At 38.2% G+C, this 24,810-nt stretch overlaps 1 long non-coding RNA gene across 1 annotated transcript in view; it reads left to right on the top strand.

Annotated features, from left to right (window-relative positions):
• LOC121666998 overlaps positions 1–24,810 on the top strand; it is a 180,226-nt gene that overhangs the window by 50,317 nt on the left and 105,099 nt on the right. Inside the window, exons 6-8 of the long non-coding RNA XR_006016872.1 lie at positions 18,580–18,708; positions 22,384–22,462; positions 22,569–22,686. This is a non-coding gene — a long non-coding RNA (uncharacterized LOC121666998). The remainder of the gene's footprint in view (positions 1–18,579; positions 18,709–22,383; positions 22,463–22,568; positions 22,687–24,810) is intronic.

Genomic DNA, 24,810 nt, shown 5'->3' on the forward strand with positions numbered 1-24,810 from the left:
GAGGTAATGAAGGTGCTCTAAGCTGATGGAAATGTTAGTCTTGTTTCCCTGCTGCTTACTGTGCTGAAGCAAGACCATTATAGGACCAATGCAGTGTATCCATGGTAACGTAGAACTCAACTTTGAGAAGCTCTTAAGAAAGAAACTGTTTTTGTTTTTTTTTTTTCTTTTAAAGTAATTTTATAACTAGTATTTGCAGAACTTAACAAATGATCTAAATATGGTACTTTATCAATGTACCTAGGGAACAATAGGTATGTTATGGTACTTAAACAGGATGTTACATCTGGATCACCCAAATCAGGATTATTTTGTAAGAATAAGGATTGATAACATAAATAAGTATTTTCAGGATCAGATTGCACTCTGCAGTGGAAATTTCTCACAGTTAATGTTTCCTCCAGCTAGTTATTCACTGCCAGGAAAGCCTTCTTTATTGATTATTATTGTATATTAATGGAGCTATCAGATATTTATTTGGCAAGTTTTTTGGTTAAATTTTCTCTATGATTTCTCCCAGGGGTAAATGAGTTGCAGAAGTGGAAATAGGCAGTCCTCTTCTGCTAGGTCTGGATATTTAAATGTGTTTTCAAAATATCAGTTCTATTACAGGAGCATTTGGAACAGACATTTGGATTCCAATAACATAGTGAATTGCAAGACTTTTTATTACATAAGGATTAACTCAGAAAACAGATGGATGGACTATGTCAAGAATCCTAGCATCACAGGAATTACAGGAGGGCAAATTTCCAGCAAAATTCTAGATACCTGTCTTCGGAAATGTCTGTGAAGAAGTCAAAGCCGTGTATGCAAATCAAACTGCACATTTTCAGCTACTGCTGTTGTGTGTGCAAATGGAAGTTTAGGAAACCTAAGTTTAGTAATTTCCTTTAAATTGATTGTGCCGATATCTGAGAGGTGATTGGATGAATTTATCAGAGTTCCAGATATAGCTTGTAATTGCTGCTTCACATTATAAAAAAACCCATTAACTGAAACATATCTACATTTACTGAAATGAGTTTCATTCATTGAAGACATTGGGGCACATTTAATGCCTTTTTGCTTTGTGTAAAGACTGCAATAAATTTTTCATACTTGCTAGTATTTAAATCAGGCTTCAAAGTTAACTCAAATGATTACTTTGATGGAGGAGCAGGTTTTATGTATTCAACCAAACCCTCTTTTTTTACATAAACATTTTTTATGGCAGGTTTATTTTTGATAGGACCTTGTACAAAGACATTGCCTTCAGGAAGAAACATTGGAATTTTAGGATTGTTTGAAACAAATGTATAAGGCTTTGTTAAATGTCGTGACTATGCAACCTCACATACAGTTGGATCAAATGTACAAACAATAATGATGGACCAAACCTGCAATTAAATTCTCTAATATTTCAGTGGACATGATTGCATGTGAAGCTACTTCAGAGTGAAGCTCGTGATCCTGGACCTCTTTTCTGAATATATGTATGAAAATGCTTCATAAAACAAATCATAATAGAGGACTTGTTTCAGTGTATGGAATTACATGCACAAGCAACATGCAGTTTAACCTTATGCATGTGTACCAGGATTTGCATGATTCAATTTTACTGTAATTAAATGTGATGGTAAAACTAACCTGTGGATCAAACAATAATTGCAGTGAGGGGGTAGGCTCCTGCAGTGTTTTTGCTGCCTTGTCCTGCAGTAATATAAAATATCAAATGGACAATATTTGCAGAGTTACTACTACTTCTCATAGGTTTATCATATTTTGACTATAAATCTAAGAAATTTAAACTTAAGGTAACAAATTTTGGCAATAAAAACTTGGTGTTTATTTCTCAGTAATTGATCCAGAATAAAGAATAATTTTGAACTGCTAGAGAATTAAAGCAGTTGTTCAGAATGTGTGAATTCACTAACTTCTATTTTGGAAGCAGTTGTCAGGATCACTGTTTTTACACAAGCAGTTGCTATATAAAAGCAAAACAGGTTCTAAAAATTAGGCTAGCTGTTACCTAGCAAGAATTGTTACAACTGATTATCTTTATGCCCACACTATGAAATTCAGTATCGTACTTTTCATACAAATACTTTAATATGAATTTTCAGACAATGGGCACAATAATTCAAGGCTTGCTGCCTTCTTTTGGAAGTTAATTTGGATGAAAGTAAAGTTTGCATTTAAAGCACAAAAGCTGTTCCTGCATAAATGCATGTGTGGACATTCATGCATTCGTGAATGTGTAATTCAGGAATCAAAGTGTCTTTTGGTTTCACTTAACCTGCTTTGAAAATAGTAGCGTTTAGCTGAATCCTTCATAGAACTGGAACAGGTCTACTTATTCCAGTCAATATCTGATTTATGTTGGAAAGGGAGTAGCTTTTGAATAACTACTATTAATTTCAGAAATATTTTTGCAACTATTTAGGTCTGAGCCTGATCTCAGCATACATTGACATGTACTGCAACCTTTCAAATCTCAAGTCTAAGTTTTTCAACTCATCAAATAACAGGCTGCAATTTAAATGTTCAGAAGACTGGGCTCCAAAACAGAATCTAAGTTGTACTGTTTATCTGTGACAGAAGTGTAACTTAGATTTGTGGCTTTTACCAATCTCAAGCTACAATTGGTTTTCTGCTAGTTATAGGTATAGTAGTAGCAGTATTTAACAAAAAAATGGCAGTGATGATAGTCATTAATTGAAAAAATTGAACCATTGATTGTTTTGGTACAGAGAAAATCAAGGCATGTGCACAAATCCCATCAATCTAACTTAAATGATGCTATGACTTAAGAATAATTCCTTGCATCAAGACTTAAGGCTGTCAGCTCTAAGGAGCAAGCTTTGTTATCTCCAAGTGTCTGAACCATGCTTAACCAACTAGAACTGTTATATGGTTGAGAGCTTCAAATATAATTGCAAAACATTATATAAGCATCTTTTTTGGCATTTCAGTAGATTCTGAGAGTTAAAAATAAAACCTTTGCACTTAGTCTTTTGGGGAACTAAAGTCATTAATCTTTATTTATTTATTTATTTATTTAAAAATGATAATTTAAGCTCCTTATGCAGTTTTTAGAAAGGCTGATGTACATACCTGGGTTACTGTGAAGGTCAAATACTCTGCATATTGAACATTTCAAGCTGCTGTCCTGCTTAAGTTCCAAATCATTAGCTTAGCAAATGGGAGCCTAAATATAAGCAAAGTCAATAGGGAAGAAAAAAATCCACTGCACTGTATGTCTAGTGATAGAAAAAGCTACAGCACGCAAACATAAATTTTTAATTCAACATTCTTTAATTTAAGAAAACCCCACACCACCTCCACTCCCCTCCCCTCTGACAAGCTTGCAAAAACTAGGTCTGAATTCCCAGTGGGAATAATGAGCAACAGCAAGAGTGAATGCTGGGAGAGTAGAATGCAATTGTATTAGTCTCCATCACAATGGGAGGTAAACCCAAATCATTTATAAAACGTAAATGCTGGCAGAACACAGGGAGCTCAGAGCACCACACTGCAGGTGTGATTTATGAGGCTGGGGACTGGCTATAAATCAAACCCTTTTGTTTTAAATAGTACTGCTTCAACGCAGGAGATCAGTTTACATGTAGAGGAAATGATGAAAAAAATGCAGTACATTGCATCCCAAGAATATTAGAGAATCAGCTTTACAATGTGACTATCAGGACCACGCTCAGACAATGGGTATCTGATGCGCAATTTAGCGAATGCTCCCACTGCTGAACAGAGTGCCCTAATCTAGCAACTCAGGTTTGTTTCAAATGTATTAATCATGGGATCTATTTTGTGAGACCAGCTGTTAAAATCTTTGCACTTAGGGTCAGGAATACATCGGCTATTCCTGTTAACTAGCTAGAGGTGTCCTTTTATGCCACCAAAAGCCCTGCCTGTTTCTATGTTATCTGTATTTTTTCTTAATTCTAAAGGTTGATGGGTCTCGTTATTTAGTGGCCTTGTCCTATGGAAATGGCTGAATAAAACAATTAATTCTTAAGGATTCAAATAGAGAGTAGGCATCCTGTGAAGTTCTGCTCAATTACATGAAAATGCACGTCTGGCAAGGAAAAGTGCTTTTCTCCCTCTATTGGTTATATAATTATCAAATGGAAGAGATTTTAAAGGTAATGAGCAAAGTGATTTCTTCAGCTCTGCTTTCTGGATCTGCCAGAGTTTATCTTGGCTGCATATTTTGCATTCATTTTACATGCATGCCACTAGAGCCTATGCTATATGCATAAAACCACACTGTGTATCCTGCAATGTGGGCCAGAGAAACACTTTAAAAAGCTGAGAGAATGAAAGACCTACATAAAGGTAGGTACAGCAGTTATATAAGTTTTCAAATAAGTTTGTAGTGAAACAAAAGGTGCATGTGTTGTGCTTATGCATATCCTGACCATTTGATGTGATGGCCTTATCATGGAATTGTAGAATGGCCTGGATTGGAAGCGACCTTAAAGATCATCTAGTTCCAACCTGCCTACCATGAGCAGGGACACCTTTTACTAGACCAGGTTTCTCAGAGCCTCATCCAACCTGACCCGAAACACTTCCAGGAATGGGGCATCCACAACTTCCCTAGGCAACCCGTTACAGTACCTCAACCACCCTCACAGTAAAGAATCCCTTCCTCAGATCTCATCTAAACCTACTTTTTTTTTTTTCCATTTGAAGGAATTCCCTCTTGTTCTGTCACTACATGTCCTTGTAAAAAGTCCCTCTCCATTTTTCTTGTAGGCTCTCTTCAAGTACTGTAATGTTACAATTAGGTCATCCCTAACCCTTGTCTCTTCCATGCTGAACAAACCCATTTCTTAAAGCCTTTCATCATAGCTGAGGTGTTTCATCCCTCTAGTCATCTTGATGGCCTGTATCTGGACTTATTCCAACAGGTCCATGTCTTTCCTGTGCTGGGGACCCCAGAGCTGGATGCAGCACTGCAGATGAGGTCTCACCACAGCAGAGGGGCAGAATCCCCTCCCTCACCTGCTGCCCACGCTGCTTTGGATGCAGCCCAGGACATATTTGGCTTTCTAGACTGCAAGGGCACATGGCCGGGTCATGTCCAGCTTCTCATCCACCAGCACCCCCAAGTCCTTCTCAGCAGGGCTGCTCTGGATCTGTTCATTCCCCAGCCTGGATTGTTACTGGGGTTGCCCTGACCCAGGTGCAGCACCTGGCACTTGGTGATGTTAAAACTCATGAGATTCACTAATGATTTAGCCATGTGAAAGTAAGAAGTTGCACTCATAAGCAGAGTGCCTTTATGTAAGCAAGGAGTCAAGAGACATCTTGCATTGAAATGCTTTATTACTTTCCAAGAGTCCAAACTGCACACATTATGGAAACACATGCACACAATTTCCAGGATTTTTCAGAGGTCCTGGTCTTGGTAGAGGCAACATCAGCTATTGCTGGAGGCATTAATATCAATTACTTGTGTGAAAAAGGTATCATTTCACTGAAATAATTGATTTTTTTTTCCTTACTTACTGTTATAAAAACACATCTAGTGCCATAAATTTATGGGGCACTCTATAAATGTAAAAACATATTCCCTGCTCAGTAGACCTTGCAGTCTGAATTAGGCCAATATATGAAAAAGGTATATTGATCATGAACAGAGAAAAGAAACAAGTGGCTAAAATTGCTTTTACCAATTTCTTTCCAGCTGATAATGGGCCAGACTTTTAAAGGTATTTGGCCTTCTGTTTTTTGAAGATTAAAGTGCTTAAATATCTTTAAAAATATAGTCATTTTACATGTAAAATCTAATGCATCCCAGAAAGCACATTATGTGGGAGAGGAGTAAAGGTGGCTTTGTGTTTTATGAATCTTACTCTGTCCTGGACACTAGAGTCAATTTAGATACAAAGCCTTGAAATGGGCCTGCCCCTGTTATGTAGTCCTCTCAGGCTCCAATGCCAGCTGTAATATTTGCAAAAATTTGCTTTGTGACTGAATTCCTGAAAACTCTTTCCATCTTTGGTGTTTTTCTTGTGGGTTGTTGGTTTTTTTTTTTTTTTTTTTTTTTTGTGTGTGTGTGGGAAAAACACTCTGTGTCCTTTCTTTCTCTATTATGCCCTGTGAGAGAAATAGTTCTGTGGGCCAGAAGTAGTGTTTTAAAACCCATTTGTGCAAACTTTTCTGCCTTTTAGACAAGTAAGTCACTCAAGGGACCTTGTTGCAACACTCAGGAAAATATATAATTAAAGCTGGTTTAAACATTGAGTTTCTTTACCATTATAAAGGTTAAATACATGAAAAAGAAAAAGAACATTTATATAACAGAAGTGATAATGAAGGGTTTACATCTGCAGCCTCCATGGACAGGGGAGTTTGTGGCTTTTCCTATGTAGAGTCATCAGGAGTAGCTGGTAATTACCAAGTTCAAAGCCTATTGTCTCCTCTAAAAAGCCAACTTGTTTTTTTGGGGTTGTTTCAGAATGACGTGATGTCTGATGGCTCTATTCCTTTTATAGGACTTCTTGATATGCTTTGAATTCTGACTAGGGATGGAAAGTAATTTTTGTGAACATATTAACAGAATGATGTGTAATAGACCTAGCAAAGGTTGAAGGCTGGTAATGGTGACTGATGTAGTATCACAGAGAAAAGAAATCTGAACACTGCTCTCTGAGGAGGCCAGCGAGGAGTGAGGTAATAACAGTTTTCATTGCCCAGTTGAGGTTGACAGAAGGCAAGATGATTTTGCTCCTCAAATTGCACTCAGAGGATGGGAGGCAGCGTATATTTTATATACATGCGGTAGGGGATAGGAGAGACTTGTTCTGTGATGTAGGAGGCATTGTGATACATACAAAGGTCTCCTGCAAAGCTGATGAACACTTTTTCCTATTGTGGAGCTGACAAGTTGAATTCCTCCCTACAAATCTTGAGTCCAGCCTTGATGTGGTTTGCTTGCTGTATAATCTCATTAAGCCAATAGGTATGGCACTGAGGTAAAATCACAGGAGAGTTTTTTGTGTTCTGTAGCTGATGAAGGGAATGTCCTGGACATTTAGAATTTATTCTAATGTTGTGGTTTTAATTTCTGGTAGGTGTTGGCTTGCACAAACTGTTTCAAAATGTCTGCTGCAATGACTGCAAGCACGGAATGTTCCAGAGATGCTTACATAGATACACCTGCTGTCTGTGCGCAGGGTGTGTAGTATTAAGAGGGCGATTCATGACCTTTGCATCTTCAACCATACCCTTCCACATAGGAAGCTCAACTAGGTCATGTACTGAAGGGAGCCAGGAAATGTACATGCGCGTGTGATGTGAATCTGATAGCCTGTCTAGTTACCAGGAGTGGCCACAGATGTGCATCCCAGTTTGGCAGATGTGTTTATACATTTTCTGAGATGTTACAGATATAAAGTGTATATCAGAGCTTACAATCTGACCTTAAAAATTAGATGCCTTTTAAGATTGTATTCATGTTCCTTGTGATACAAATTAGTTTTCCAACTTAATCAGCATTTGTGACTTGATTCAGCAGAGCATTGAAGCTGTACTTACGGCAATCACCATTCAGCAAAATTTTAAACTTTAAATACAGGCTGTGGGAACAGAGCTTAAAATTAAATGTGGGTTTACACAAGTTGCAAAACTGGGTTTTGACTTTGAGACTCTGAATGGGAAAATTAGTCATGAAAGTTTGGTTCATAGTGTGAGATTTCTCCTTTCTTACTCAGGAGGGAACTGGCATAAGAGGTGTCACTGGAAACCACGGTGAACAGTTAGCAGGATGTTTTAGCATCCCTTTTGAAATAAAAGCTAAACATGTGAGTAGGTATAAATTAAGCAGAAATAGGGTTTTTTTTAACATTTGGATATTAAAAGAAAATTTTTTTGAAGACTGACATTTCAGTTTAAAAATTAAGTGAAAAATTTGTAATTTAGAAAATGTGCTGTCATTTGCATCCCTCAAGGTCCATATGCCTACAGACAGATGTTCCTTTTTTAAAGTCATTTTTCCAAGATCCTGGGTTTGTAAAAATATAAAATAAATGAACAAATAAAGGCACACATGCTTTGATAATCTTCACTCTTTTTGTGATATTACCCTGTAGGATGCAATAGAGATGCAGAATCAGACTAAAGGGATCAGAAGTATCAGGAATAAAGTCTTTATTTTATTCCTTGTTAGAAATATAGACCTGACAGATCAATGCTTTGGAGGGTGCCCTGTTAGAAATGCACTCTTCAGCTCTGCTGCTAGTGGAGTTCTGCAAAGTCTGCTCCACAAAGTTGTTTGCAGGCTGAACACAAGACCTCAGTTCGCTTCAATGTGCCATTGGCAACAGCAGTATCTTGCTTCCTTTCCTGACACCTGCAGACCAGAGTCATCACTAGCTCCCAGCCATTGGAGCAAACTGGAGAACCTGGTTGTCCTCATCTGCTCTCAAAAATGTGCACTGTGAAGGATGTCACAGAATTGGTAACTTGCTGAAGTGACTCAAATGCTCCATCCTGACCTCTGCAGATGGCTCCTGAATTTTTAAGCATTTGTACAGTTTTTTTAGCATTGATATGAAAAGTATTCTCTGACAAAAGAAGTTCATTAGTTGAACAATGCTCTTTTACAGCACTGTAGTAATTAGTGCTCCAGATAAGAGCACTTTCTGGCGTGGTGCTTATCTTCAGATTTGCCAGAGGACAACACTGTGTGGCAACTGGATGATTCTTTCAAACCTCTGCTTAGGCATGAAGTCAGGTGTTACGTTCTGTCTTTAACGTACCTCTGATAAATTATTATCATTGTCCAGTGATTTATAAGGTTTAAAGTAGGCTATCTGGTGGCTGTGAGAGGCATGGAGAATCCCACTGGACAGTCCATCTCAAGTCTTATAAGTTGCTGGAAGTAGGGTTTCAGAGTAGGAGTCTGAATTTGTTCATAATTATGTATATGCATTTTTAGTTTAATAGGTATGAAGAGTATAAAACAGGGTAAGCAAACTATTGCTTCAAAGGGAAGTGTTTAAAAAATTTAGAACACCTGTTCTAAATGTATGACATTTTAATTTCTAATTAAACTGTGAGCTAGAGAGTATCTTCCACATATCTGTTCTGCTGGTCATCCTCTATTACGGTAAAGAGCATGTTTTGCTATTTTTGTATGATTTGTTTAAAGTCCTTGTAAAATTTAATTTCTCTGTCTTTAGTTCCAACCCTGCTAAGGATTTCTTTCTTAAACCTCATAAATTAGAGAAACTTCCTATTAATTCCTCTGTCATATCCAATGTTAGTAATACTAGACCTTCTTCCTTATGTATTGTGTAATTGGAGATTGATTCAGTTTTGTCCTAAGTATCAGAAGAAACAGAAATCCCTCTAATTTCCAGAATCTGCTCCTCAACTTTGTAGACTCTGTATATTCCAGTCACAGTTTCTATCTGTGCAAAATTTGGAATAAATATATTGGAGTCAACAAAGCTGTTTTAGTTTAACATAATTTAATTATAGACTCTGTCCTTGAACTTTATCATTCCAGCACTCATTAGGCATTCTGGTTTTGTTCATACTAGGACCCATCATAAAGAAATTGATTTCCCCCTGTTCACTCATCCAATTTATTGCAAGAGAACTCCATGTTCATTTGCCCATTACACAGCGTTTTGTGGGGCGAGAAAGAAACAAGCCAAAAGAAATCAGCAGAAGAAGTAGTTATCATGTTGGATGAGGCTCTGCTCACATTTATTTTTGGTATAAAGGCAGAACAGCTCCTTTTCTCCCAGAGGAATTTATTTGCATTTGGTGGGTGAGAAAAACTCCAGATTAATATTCTGTGCCCCAAAATTCACCCTTTCTACCCCTATCTGTTGCTCTGAATTACAAAAGAAACTACTTAAGGTGATGCAGCATATGTTTTACGATTTCCATAACTTCTACAGTTCCTCCCCCTCCTTCATTGCTAGTTGTGTTGCCCAAGCTGGGCAGCTGAATAATGTGTCCTCCACGGCTGTTAAAATTGCATTATAAATAGGCTGGAAAGAAATATTGTTGGAATAAAGCAACTGGCACAGTCCCTTTTCCTCTCCCCAGTGGCAAAGTGTTGATGACCACAGCACAATTGGTCTCTGTTATCTGGAGAACATGACCATGTCATTGTTTGTCTGTCTGGGTCCCTCACAGGGTTGCACAAAGCACGAGCATTTCAGTCAGGATGGCACCACCAGCGTGCTGAACATCGTAGAATGACAGCAACAGAAAACGAGAGCCCTCTTCTCACACATTGCTCCATGCTGCGATCAAAATGGCATTCTTGGTGCAGCCAAATTGAAAACTTCTGCACAGTTGGCTCAGTTAGAAACTTGCAGTGAGGAGTGTGTTAGCTGGTAAACCTGTAAGCTGTGAATTGCGTTGAGACTTGACATGACAGTAGATGAAGTGATCCAGTAGTAGTTTTGTTTTCTTTCTATGTCACTCATTGTCCTCCTGTTTAGCTGTACCACATGAAATTTTCCCGACCTCATCTTCAGGGCCTTACAGATGTTGCCTACACTGCCATGTCACCTTCCTGTACTAGTTTAGCAGCTTCATATCTGTCCCCTGCCTACAACTTTATGCTTTCTCCCATGAATTTTCTATCCTTGGTAAAATTTTTCGCCAGAAAACCCTCCTGCTGTTATGTGTCAGTAATTCTTTGCTCACCTACTATACCTCCTGTGCCTTCCTCATCTGTATCATCAGGACTTTGAGTAATGAAATAATTTATTTTGGCTTGTCCTGGGTGCTATGTATTTATAACTGTTGGGTGGGCTAAGATCAGTATTATTCTTGTGTCATTGTGCTTTTGAAAGCTGTGTACAGGATCCCTGTAGACCATAATAAAAAACTCTGAATATATCTTAATTTCAATGATGTGAGGACAGGGCCTGAGACCTGTGGCATGATCTGCAGCTAGACAAATTACAACAATCCCTTGCAGCTAAACATGCAGATATTGTAGATAAAGTGTTTATACATTTGTGTGTTTCTGGGAGAAATATCTGTTTGGAAATTTTGAATAACAGTTTTGGTTAAATTAATGTTGCAGAGACTTTCCCTTTGGAATAATGATTTGTCAGTGGCTTAGAACAAATGAAATAAGAATTTTATACAAATACCAAACTGTTACTTAAAATGTGTCACAGCACTGGTAGGGCACCTCTGAGCTGGTGCTAAACTCAGCTTTCAGACTTATGGTGACTTCCCAAGTTCCATTTTGACTGGGTGGCTCGAAGCATGGTCTCTTCTTTGGCTTCTCTGGAAGTTTTCCAATAAACAGTCTGTCAGCCTGTTATGCTTTCACAGCTGTATTAGCCCCTTTGGCCTCCCCACCAAGCTCCTGACTAGCATCAGCTCATCTTTGCTGAGAACATTGGTCCTACTGGAAAAGTCAGTTTACAATTTGTTCTTTGGGCATGTGACAGCTGAGAGCAAACAGACAAACAGTCTTTGCACTCTTTGCACACCAGTTCCTTTTTTCCTGAAATAGCACAAGAAATAACATATGCACTCATGTACATGTAAGGATATATAAGTGTACACGCATGTTTGTGAACACAAAAGTGTGTATTTATGCATAAATATGTGTATGTGTATCTTCCTAAAATGAAGAATATATACACTCCTTGCTTTTTCTTTCCTCTGTTTCCCTACTGCTTTTTCAGGAGCTGTCTGTGTCCAAACCTTCCTGTGGTGCACAGCTCTTCATGGGCTTGGTGTAATTTGGTTCCTACTTCCTTACTTGGCCCACTGCCTTCTCCATTTCTTTGTCTTGATTTCTTTGTTACTCAGCTTGCCCTTCCCAGATTCTTAATCTGTGAGATTTTATCAAGGCAAAGTATGCGCTTCTGTAGGACTGTATCAATGCTTCATTTCATTCTTCTGCCTGTAGGAAAATTCCCAGGCTCTAGCTCTGGCAGCCAGTGCAGACATTCTGCCTTTTCCTAGATTTGAGTCTTCTCAGTGCCCTGCCCTCGTGCCCAGACAATAACCCTTACAAGAGGCTTTTTCAATGATAGATTTTTTTGGCCCCACTTCCCTGCTTATTAATACAAACTGTAATGAACCAAGGTATGGTGAAGACAGATGGACATAAAAGTACAAGTGATGCCTACAGTGAAGCTAGGCTTTTGTACAGTGTGTAGACATGTCCTGAATGACTCCCTGGAGGTTTTGGAAAAAAGACTGACCTAGGGGGACGACAAGGACCAAACTAAATTAGTAACTCAGAAAAAAAACCTCTGACTTTTGAGTATTGAGCTCTCAAGTTACTAAAAACCCCAAAGTCTTAAACAATACAGGATAGGGATAGTTTTCATTTTCATGCAGTAAACAGCAGTTTCAGGAGTCATTTGGTTTCAAGTGAGCTGTACTTTACAGAAAAACTCAAACTGAAACCAGAGTGGACTGTTTGTGAATGCACTTGGGCTGAAACTGAAGAAAAGCTTTCCATGAATTGCTATGAGTGGAAACCACTGTGCTAACCTAGATGAGTACTGTACTTCCCAGCGGGGCACCTGTCTGCTTACTCCCTGTGGACTAGCAGGATAGGAGATGACCCTGAGCAAAGGGCTCTGCCTCAGATGCAACACTGGGAAGGAACTATTATTCAAACATAAACCACTTTTTGCTCCTCTCCCCTGTGGGATGGAAGGTAGGGGAAGTATAAACTGTTCTGAGATCATTCTTTCCTCTCCAAGGTGCACTTGGCATAGTCTTGTCCCCATCCTGATGATGCTATTGGGGTGTGCAGCCTGTGTGGGCAGCACATTTCCATGCAAGCCGTTGGCTGCAGACCTCACTTATATCTTCTCTGCCTGCATTTCTAGGGGCTTCCCGGATAGCACCTTCTCAAGGATATTTCAGTCTCATTTCACTTTTTCACATCTTCATTCTTTATAGAAAAAGTAGGAAGGTTAAAAAGTGCTTCCTGCACCAGCTGTTTTCTTGCAGTCTGTAGCCATTCCCCAATGCATAGCCACTCTTGGATTGAAAAGTAAAGGTAGTTTAACAATGCACAAAAGCCTCACACCATGTTTATTGCCACGGTGCGAAGGAAAAGTATATCTTGTACTGCAAGTTTATGGCATAGCAAAGGATCTTTTTTCTAAACTTATGGCAAGTTTTTATTTTTAGATCACTTTCCAAAGTCGTAGACTTACTAGATAGCTAGATGTATCTTTAATACTTTCCATTGTTGGATTGTAATTCTTTCTGATAGAGAATTTAGCTATTTTTTTTTCATGAAAATTGGGGAACTTCTAGATCTCCAAGTGATTTCACTGTTAATTTTAGTCTGAGCAGAGTCCAGTGTATGTCATTTGTTCTGATTTGCGCTGGTTGTTGCACACCAGCATCAGTGATGATTGACTGAAATGGAAAAAAGCACAAAGACTGAAGTCAGTATGGCCGCTTTATTGCTGCCCCTCTTGCCCCAACAAATCCCATAAAATGTGTTGGAAATCAACTGTCCAGCCTGTTGTTGATCAGGTTTCACTCAGGTGCTGTTGGAGAAATTATTTAAAATTTGTATGTGTTTCCATGCTACTGTCAGCAAAGCCACAAAGGGAGAAACTGGAACAAAATTGAAGAAAAGCTAAAGAACAGTAGTTTCTGCACAACTGGACTGCAGTTCCTTCACCATCTTTGTGACTGTTTGCCTGATGTGCACCAGTATGTCTGTTTCTCTTGAACTGGGGAGCTCAGGGCTAGACTCAACACATCAGATGCTTTTCACCGATGCTGAGCAGAGAAGGATCATCTCTCTTGACCTGCTGGCAAAACTGTTCCTAATGCAGACCAAGAAGTTGTTCACCTTCTTTGATGCAAGGGTGCATTGCTGGTGTGTGTTCAATTTGACGTCCTCAGCAAGATATTTTTCTGCCAATCTGCCTTCAGTCTGGTCAGCTCCCAGCATATCTTGGCACATGAGGTTGTTCTTCCTCAGCTGCAGGACTTGGCATTTCCCTTTGTTGAACATCATGACTTTCTCCTTGGCCCGTTTCTCAAGCCTCTTGATGTCCCTCTGGATGGCAGTACGAATATCTGTTTCATCAACCACTCCCATTGGCTGCAAACTTGCTGTGGGTGCACTGTGACCCCATCACCCAGGTCTGTAGTGAAGAAATTAAACAGTACAGGTCCAGATATCCAAACCATAATATTCCACTAGCGGCTGGTCTCCAGCTGGACTTTGTGCTGCTGATCAGAGCCCTTGGATCCCAACAGTTCTGCCAGTTCTCAGTCCACCTCACTGTCCATTTAATCCAGTCTGTACTTGATCAGTTTGTCTATGAGGCTGTTTTGGGACATAGTATTAAAAGCCAGGCTAAAATCAGGAGAAAGCCTCACTATGGTCAAGACTTTCAGTCTGATTCTGCCAGGTGACACCTTGTTTTTTCTGAGTTATACTGCTGTTGATGTATTCTGCCCTGGGCAAGTCACTAAGCCTCTTTCTGTGCTATGCTTTATGAAGCTGGGCCTGAGGTAATATAGAAAGAAGGAAGGAATGATCTTGCATAGAAAGTATTTTAATACTGTCAAGTATGATCAGTTTACATAATAAGATTCAAAAGCAAGAGTTAGGCATGGACCATTCATACCAAATATTTGAAATATAAAAATAAAATAAAAGTGCTTATAAAACTGGAGTGGTTTGTTAAAGCTTTTGAAATTTAGTGAACTTAGCATCCACAAATATTAAACATGTACAGTTTACCTTTAAGAGGAAAGGCTCTGCAGTGGGCATTTAGCTAGATTTGTACACCTACACACTGCAGATGGTTTAGTTTTATAAGAGATGAAACTGCATTTGGTGGAACTGATTAAATATAAAAACACCACCATCTGCCATTTATTCTAATATAAAATGGTTTGGGCAGATGCTGACATCTTTTGAGATGATTGATTCATCTCTGACAAGTGAAGATTCTCAGAGGGTTCCAGCTGCCCACTGCTCACACAATACCCACTTACGAGAGCAAGTGCCAATCACCACACTGTTGATTTGGATGTAGCAGGTGAACGAAGGGCACTTTAATAAACCAGCAGTCTGCAATTCCTAACTACAGCAGTGGTGTTTTTTTTCTCTTCCTTTTCACTCCCCCCCACTCTTCTGGTGCATATTATACTGGGAGGATATTTCATGCACACAGCATACTGTATTGGAGCACAGTGATAACTGGAAGAGTGTAAATTTCTGGCACAAATAGATCTTTTTCATTTTTTAGAGTGGAAAACCATCAGATACTCTCCACATATGCTATTCATTTTAAAATTATTTTTGCTAAGTGTCCATCAGGATTACATTTAAACTTCCTGGAATATTATTTATTGAGTATGACACCAAATGCTTTGTAATAACCTGAATAACAGATGTCTATCTTGTTTTATTTGATAACATTGTCACACTCTCTCCTGGGGTATTTCCTTAGGGCAGCTTGCTGTAGCATCATCTTTTTTATAGGTTTTGCTCAAACTTTTTAGAACATGCATGATAAGTTATGGAAGAATTCTTAAAAAAGTTCTCAGGACCAGACTATGATATTCATACCCACACTGAATAGCTGCTTGCTCCAGCAGTAAGTCCTAATGCAGACAGACCATTTCTTATGAAATAAGGTCCTGACCCAAAGCTAGATTTGTGGTAACTGCAGTGGACTTTTGGTCCATCTCCAAGTGGGAGAAAGCGCAGCATAATTAGATTGTCATGCAATTAGGAAGCAGATCCAGTCAGTCCTAACACTGCAAGTATATAAATGGCAGGACTTCTGCAGAATACCTTAAAATAGGATGCTCTTTTTGTACGTGCTAAAGTGTAATCTTTGACTGTCCCCCACTCAGAAGTATCATGTTGAACAAATTCTTCACTATAATAAAATAGTTTAAAAAGGAAAAGAGTCTGTTTATATGAAATGACATGAAAATATGACAGTTAAGTGTTGTGCTGGCACAGCAGCATATAGCACATATATATAAATTTGGTCAGAGGGATACTGAGTGATCGTACAATCATTTGAATGTACTTGGAGTAATTCCAATAAAGTCTGGAGTAAGCCTATTGTACAGGGAAGCAGTTGTTGTTACAGTATGGGTAAAAAACTCTCTGTGGGGCATTTTTAAACTATTGAGAGAAGCTAAAAGCTATATAAAAATATGGATTCTTATTATTGGTACAGAATCGATTCTGCTCACCTGTTGCTGTAGGTAAAGCTATAGAGAGTGTCATTTCATTGTTTAAAAAGGTAAGGGATAAAATTAAGTCAGGCAGATTCTTATCTGGCATAAGCTGTGGTTTGAAGTCAATGAAGCTAATCTTATTTTTTATCAGTACTACACTTGGGGCAGAGGATTCAGAAATTTTTTTTTACACTTCTTTTTATTTTAACCCCTCTTCTACTTATGATGTTTTCTTCATTCAGATATTCCCATTTACTTTAGCCCACTTTTTCTCCAGGTGCTCTTTCTGTAGGAAGAGGCAATATATTTTGCCGCAGAACAATCTTATTGCCCCTTCCTGGATACTGGTTTGTAGGAAGCACTGGTGAATGCTCCCTGAGTCAGAGGAGGACTCTCTCACTGAAGAGAGTGACTGTGTTATTTCATCTAATGATCTGGGAAGCTGGGTGCTTGGAATTGCCTCTGCGGTTGGTTTTATTGCTGGGAAAGAGCAATATTTATGTTAAACTCAAAAACCACCACCTTAATTTGAATGTTCAAAAGGTTTGTTTTTAAACAATGAAAGAGAATCTAGGAAAGAAGTGTGTTTTGGAAGTCAAAATGAAAATCAGAATCCTAATGAACACAGAATACTTAATATATGGAATGTATAGCTGACTTTAGGGAAAAGACTTTCTCCAATTTGGCTCCTGTTTCTTCTGATATAGAAACATTATACAAACCTAAAGTGTCTAATCCAAGAAACAGCCACCAGAACCTTTATAATGCAAATGATCTGACTGTTCTATAGTGTCTTTCTTCCAAAAGGGTCCCAAAGTGCTATACAAATTACATGTGGCCACATGAATCAGTTCCCACACCACTGAGTTACTGGCAGCTCTGGGGAGCAGAACGCCTTTCTACCAGTGCACAGAGTCATTACCCAATATTTTATAGTGGCAAGCAGAAAATACAAAGGAGGCAAAACAACGAAACACGAAAAGATGAAGCAGATATTGAAATTAAGATTCAAAGAGGACTGAGGAAAAGGATAAAATCAGCTCCATGTTTTTCTTTGATGGTGTCATCAGAGCTGGTGATGCATATTTTTATTGATAGCTAGAGCTGACCTTCACAATTTTTGTCAAGATCCTGGTTCCTAGGACTTGGTCAAGGGTATCTGGGCACTGCTCCTTGTTTCTGGCTCATAGACCATTTCTCTCTGCAACCCTTCCACCTGAGTGTCTGAGTTTCCACAAAGAGGCCTCCTAGTACAAGGGTGCTGGGGTACCTCTAACCTGGCCAGATGTGATTATTTCAGAGAATGCTCTCGGTTTTCCTGAAACAAAGGGTGAGTTTGGCTCCTTGTGCCACCTACTCTGCTCCCAGCTAATGCCAGTGTCAAGCAACAGGGCTGACTTCTGGAGCTGGAGCCTGGCTTGAACTTCACTGCTGCCCTTAGCAGGAGTGGTCTCCTGGCTGCCATTGCTCCAGCCAGAGTCCCTGGAGCAGGGAGAGGAGGAGGGACCAAAAAAAAGGGAGGGAAAGAAAGAGAGTTTCCCACAAAAACAATTCAACAAAAATCAAGTCTCCACAATCCTATATTTTTCTATTTCTTTAAATGAAATGTTTTGGATTTTTTGTAAAATTTAGTAAAGGGTACCTTTTTTTTTCCCTCAGGCTATCAGCATTGAAAGGTGAAACATGAAAAATCCCTCTGTCTGATTTTACATCAGCTGAAAATTTTGTTTGACAAAGCTAAATTTTACCATACATCTGAGTTTTGAGACATGGGTTTTCTGTTAACAGCACTGAAGTATTGTCATTACTACTGCTGTTTACCACCTAAATTCTGTTAAATGTTATGTTGAAAAGAGGTTTGTTGGTTTGTTGGTGTGTGTGGCGTATTTTTTTCCTAATGGATAGCTTGCAATTCACTCTTGTAAGAAATTATGCTGGGCTAATCATTTCCAGAGTCTGCCTGAATGCAGTGATGGTGACAGTGCAGCCACTCTGTGCATAATAGCTCCTTCACTTGTGGGAGACATGCTTGGTGATTAAAAAAGTCTGTACACAAAAGCTGATGTGCAGCTTCTCAGCAGAGTGATGTGGAGTGACATTGTGGTAGATTAGTCTTCTTGGGGGCAAAATCAATGAAAGCAGCAGTTAGTCAGATGGCTTCTGACATAATTTTTCCTGTGTGCAGGTGAAGTATTTTACAGTAGTCTTAGGAGCTGTTGTTATTTTCTACTGGCTCTAAAGTCAAAATTTGCAAAAATATCTAAAGGATTTAAGTGTGCTCCTGTGGGTGAAACAGGTATATGGGATTTAGACAGGTAGGAAAAATAGAAAGGAACAAAAAATCTCATAATTTTCTCACCGCAAACTCTCATTGAAACTTCCTAGGTTTCTTTTGTTGCTGCTGACTCCTTCCTTCCCTCACATGCTGCTTATCTGGGTGAAGAATCATGGCTGGAATTTATAAATGCTTCTCTGTTGTGCAAAGGAACTTTGATAGCATGAAATGAATAACAGGTAACATAATAAGAAAAAGTATCTGGCTACAGCTTTGGAAATGTAAATTCTTTTATCAGTCCCCTTGCTAATTGGAATTTCTGTTTGTTGTTTCACATTTAGTGGATTTCATTATAGTTTCCTTGGTAATTAGATATTTTAACTATAAATGAAAAATACCAGACCAAATAAACCCAAAGCAAAACAACAAAATGCAACACCAAACTACCAACAAAAAAACCTTCATTAAGATGCAGTCAAAGTTGTATATAGATAGGACTTTAATTAAAATATTGTTAGAATGTGCTGTTAAGGAAAACAAAGGAAACAAATGAGCCACAAAAATTGAAACTTGGAAAAAAAGGACCCAATCCAGTCATTCCCAGTCACTGCAAAGGCACTTGCCATCTGCACTGTGCTTGGGAGGAGTCCACATCCAAGTGAGAGCTTGAACTAGGGGCCAGGTCTGGGAGGTTTTTGCCTCTCTTCCTCAGTCTCCTGGTGGTGCCTCTTTTGGACTGCCTTCCTTCCATTCTGTATTCAGCTCCAGCAGCAGCCAGCTCCCAGACCGATGGGGGCTACCAGATACTCCCTGTCTTGTTTGGATACAATAGAGAAGGTGTCAGAAGAGGATTTTTGCATCATTTGTCATGTGTCCATGTGGAAAAGTCTTTCCCAAAATGATGTTGTTCCAGGCAGGTGGAGAAAGGACTTTGTAGACCTGAGGAGTTTTTGAAATGGAAGGTCTTGTGGTTTTTTTCGTCCTTTATGGCTTTTTAAAAATATGCATGATGGTAAAGGTATAATGAAAATTTTTTTTTAAAAAAATCTGGATTCCTCTATATTATTTCTTATGTGAAAAATGAATATGGTGCATTGCACTCCTATGCCCATAGCAAAGAGGTGTTCACAGACCTGCCCCTTACTACAGAGCTAAGTGCTTTATAAAAATGTATTTTGGAAGGCAAATGAGCCTTACAGCTTTTGCAGCTTCATGTTTAGAGCTGGATTCAGACATAGAGGAAGGAAAACTATTTCACAAAATGTTCATTCTTTCCGAGGCTGATTTCTGTCTTATTAGCCCAAGGAAAGGTAACCCAAGAAGAAAGTATCATAGACAGATTTGGGTTCAAACTTTTCACCAAGGCTGACCTCTGCTCTGTAAGTGAGGCCTGCCAGACAGAGGCAGTAGTGTCTGAAAGATTCTGAGGTCTAGATGCCAGTGTGTGAAAGCAGTTTGTCTTTAAACAGGTGGAAAAAACCACCATTCCTTACTCCCTCATTTACTTCTTTGTCCTGTGTGAACTCCCTCATTTATTAAGCTTTCAAACCAAGCTCTTTTTTTTTGAGATTAGATTGCTTTGTACTGAAAATGTTAGATAAATATGAAATGTACCAAAATCCAAATGAATCAAAAGGAATTTTTTTCTTCCAGCTGAAGGTCAGCAAGAACATTGAGTGCATTGCCATGCTTCCAGAATTACCTTCTTAATTTCTAGTGTCTCTCTGCAACTCAACCTCCTCCCTTTTGTGTCACCCTTTCTATTAGTTTAGTAATATGCTGTCATCCTGATTTTTCTTAATTTTGCTTGTGATATTACTTCTCCTTTTCCTCCTCCTATGGGAACAGATTTCTTCTGCCATATGCCCATTTAAACCTGATTGTAGTGTCTGAACATCTTGTGTGCTTAGCCACAGCATCCCTTGGGGTTCAATTGAGGCAGGGTATGTATGTGACCTTTAAAGCCATGTCAATGTGAGACTCTCTCAGCACATGGGTCTTTAAAGCCTGGATGTCTATGCTTTATACTAACAAATTTGACCAGCATGCCTTTTTATGAGGATATCATCATTTTGGGCAAATTCCAGGTTCCATATTTTAAATCAGCATGTAGAACATTTTTAAAATCTCAATTTCCCAAAGGTCAAGTTCCAGTAGATTAAAAATGAAAAAAATCAAAGCAGTTGTTATTTTACTTATTCATTCCAGCAAATTTGTAGTAGTAACTACTTGAACGTGACTAATTGGCAATTTGTAAAGTGGACTGTTCTCAGTAGAAAAGTTTTAAGTAAATCAATGCTGTAACTGTTTCCTTATTATGACAATTCTTAAAAAGTGTGACAAGGTTGTTATGGGAAACAGTGAAAAGTCCCTACATTTCTGGGGATAATAGATTTTGTATTTGTAGCCTAAATAGTCTTTATTTTCACACTTTTTTTTTCATACACCAGAAATAGGACTGTGCTGGGTAAACAGTGAGCTGCCCTAATAGTCCTGCCATAATAATGCTTTACTGTGCTGAAGTCTCATAAAATCTCTTCAGCTCAATGAACGACGTTTCACAAACATCCTTAGTTTGGATCTTGTGTCATGCCACAGCATTGTTGCTGATCTTTGCCTTCCCAGAGAGTCTCTGACAGTTCAGTACATAAACTGTCCAAATTTCAGTGCTAATGTAGACGTTCTTAAATCTAAAAACTCAGGTGTGTCACCAGTACATATAAACCAAAATATTACAGCACTTTCCTTATGAGGCAACAATAAGGGTCTTAAGGGTATTTTATTATGCAGCTGACTGGAGAGACTGAGAGAAAGCAATGATTGATTTGTACTCTGAAGTAGAAAAAAAAGTTAAATTTCAATTAAAATTGACAGTAAGTTCTAGTAACATAAGCATAGCATACATTGTACATGTACTGAAATTAACCCTACATTACATAAGTGTGTAACACAGGATATTTAGTACTAAAATGAAACATTTTAGGCTATGAAAATACATAATTATGACATCCATCCAAAGGATATTAACCTTGCTCAATAGTGCTATATATCATGCAATTGGATTTTGACTGTTAAGTATTTTAACTCACCAATTAAAGATACACATTTCAATATTCATCTTTTAGCTTACCTTGGTTAGTTGCTTTATAAAATATAGGTACATGACCACTTTGTTACTTTCTAATCCTTTATTAAATGAGAATTCCTTATTTAAAAGCCCTCAGCTTTGAAATATTTCTAAAAATAGACTTGGTCCCTAATCTAAGTTTTGTAGAGTTGATTGTTTTCTGCTGAAAATGTAATAAAGGAGAAACTAATAGCATTTAAAAAGGAGACAAAATCAGCAGCTGGAATTGGCAAATATTTTAAGCTGGTTTTAGTCCTTTTCTTGTTTTAACTCAATAGTGAGGATCTGGGAAGAGTAGTAGCCTTTGTCGTGCAGATTATGAACAAAATTAAATCCTAGGGAACTTATCACTAATGTTAGTTCCTAAATCAGCAATCTTTTCCACGCTAATCACTTTCTGAACCTGATTATAGCATCTTTCTGTCCAATGAAGAACTCTATTGATTTTCCTCTTTGGAAGCAATTTTTGAGGGGGATTCTCAAGCGGAGGAGCTTGAGCAGTGAGTAAATCTTTTGGGAGGGGTAGGTTTTGTATACTCATAATGTGTGACAGCCAAGTTTATGTGTTGACTGTTTGCCTTATTGAACTACTGTTAAACTCTGAATTCCTGGAAGCACCATCAAGCTGGAATAAAAGTACCACCTTCCCCTGAAAACACCATTATTTATTTTGGTCTCCTACAAAATCTTTGAGCTGCGTTTTTTTCTTACACATGTTAATTCATAATGAACAATATTTCTAGGGTGCCTTGAAAAAAAAAAGGCATCAAAGTTTGCGTTTTCACAGAGAATAACTAACTGGAATGACAAACACCTCTTACTTTAAGAGAAAGCCCAGACACAAACTCACCAGAGTACAATTACAGGTGATGTATAGGGGTGTGTAGGGTGAGGGGTGGGTTTCTCATGTTATTCATGAAACAGCGTTGCCACAGAGGGGCCCCCAGAGTGAGTGGCTCTTTTCCTTCTCAGCTGTTTGGCAGAACCTCAGGGGGATTCTGGGGCAAACGAAAACAGCTCATGAGTGGGAAAGGGTCCCACCCCTGCATTCAAGTGATGACACAACTGAGTGACTGCATCTGCATCAGAGGTGAGTATGCTTACGTTGTTAATACTGGCTCACAGCTACACTTTGATTTTACTTGCTGTCTGTATGATGAACTACAGCCAAGATTTTTTCCTTATAATATCTTATAGTATTTTAATATTATTGTATTCATATAAATAATAATACTATATACATTATATAAATAAATAATAATATTATCTGATAATTTTCTGATAATATCTTAAGATAATATAATATTCTTATTTGATATTAAATCAAAGGCAAGCTACCTTTTAATTAATATTATATTCTCCTACACATAATTTTCTGGTGTAAAGAAGGGTTATCTAGAAGGTCAAGGGCCAGAGAAAAAGATGGTATCTTGTAGCTTGAATTAATCTAAAAAAAAAAGGAAATAGATTTTAGAGAAGAGAACAGTATGAATCTGGCCTGAATTGGATCAGACCCAATATCCTTCTGAGGAAGAAATAAAGGGCTTGAACCTTCTCCCACTGAGAGCAATTACAAACCTGCAGTTTGCTATAATAGCTGTGTGTGATAGGGGCATAATAAATTTAAGGTCTGAGATAATCAAGAAAGACTGTGTAATCTTCTGCTAATGCTTCTGAAAGATGCTCTAGTAAAATTCTAGGTAGGGAGAGCCCTGCACTACCCTGTTATCAGAAGAAATAAGTTTAAGGCACTTGCTTGTTGCACTTGGCTATAACTGATCCTATGATTTTAATTTGACAGTGATTTAAAGTGAAAAAGTTTTGAAAATAAAATTTGTGGAATGATGACTCTGAATGCTGTAACTGTGAGAGAGTGGGGAGTATGAGGGGAGAGGGAAGAAGTTTTACAAAGATACCTGTCTGAATTTCTGTACAGTGCATAAGAAAGTTCAAAGGCCATTTTAGACAAAGGTCCCCAGCTTGGTGTCCTGTTTTTGACAGAGGATGACAGGAGATACTGGTGGATGGTACAGGAGCAGGACACTCCCACAGTGTGAAGTCCCAGCCTCCAGCAATGTACAGCTGGGGGATTTCACATCAATTATGTGCTCTTCAAGGAAAAGCTATTTTTATCCATTTAAATGTTTTCCTGAAACTCACCTTATTCAGAGCATTGCTTATTCAAAGGCATTCATCAGGCATTTGCAAAATGTAAGATTCACTGAGTTTAACAGAGTGAGCTAAGTTCCTTTATAACTTTAGCTTCAGTTGGATAGAAATCTTAGTTCTGATCCAAAGCACCACTGTAGCCATTACATATTGTTCTGCTGCCTTAGGCAAGATTTGGCTCAGAACCCCTGTGCCCTCTATTATTATCAATTTAAAGTAAGTGTGACAATGGAATTTGTTTTTCCTTTTCCTAAACTGGGAAACTTTTGAAGGTGTTGCTGCAGCCTCATCTCTTTGGTTGATTGTCCCTAGTTATACCTTAGCTAAAATTTACATTTTCAATTTCAGAAAAGAGACAACTTTTTTTTTCTTTTTGTCCTCCGTTTTGAATCTTATAAAATAATAATAGCAATGGATTCTAGAATTTTGCCAATATATTGTATGAGAGCAAAAATATATACATAGCTTTTCTGCTATGGAAAACGTATGAAGCTCTATCTGTCTGTCTGTCTATCTATCTATCTATCTATTTATCTAATCTATCTATCTATCTATCTATATGGCAGAGTTACCTACCAGCAATAGGAGAGTCCTTTGAAAAGAAAACCTAGAAGTTATTTCAGCAGAGGCTATATTTTCTGCTAAACAAAATTTGTTCAGAAGACACACTCGTTCATGTGCCACTGAAGACTGTTAAATTTGAGTGAGAGGATTGCATAATTTCTTATTAATTATTTTGATATTATGTTTGAAAAATAATTATTATAAATTATTTTTACTGTCTTTGTTTTCCCCTCTTACATTTTGCAGCTTTTGCATTTCAATTGGTATAATTTGTGAACATGAAAATACATGTTGAATCTCTAGTGAACAGCTGATGGATAAGAAAAAATGAAAAAAATTGTTTTGGCTTATTCCAGATAAAGACATTGATGTCCTTAGTTGACACTGAGCTAATGTGCTTTAAATTTCAAAGCTGAAACACATGTGAGGTTGTATGTGGAAATGCTGCTGTGGTTGCAAGTAGTACAAATGGGTTTTAACC

Source organism: Corvus kubaryi, unplaced genomic scaffold, assembly GCF_017639235.1.
Source record: "Corvus kubaryi isolate FWS band 111438036 unplaced genomic scaffold, C.kubaryi_AGA036_p1.0 37354, whole genome shotgun sequence".
Classification (NCBI taxonomy): domain Eukaryota; kingdom Metazoa; phylum Chordata; class Aves; order Passeriformes; family Corvidae; genus Corvus; species Corvus kubaryi.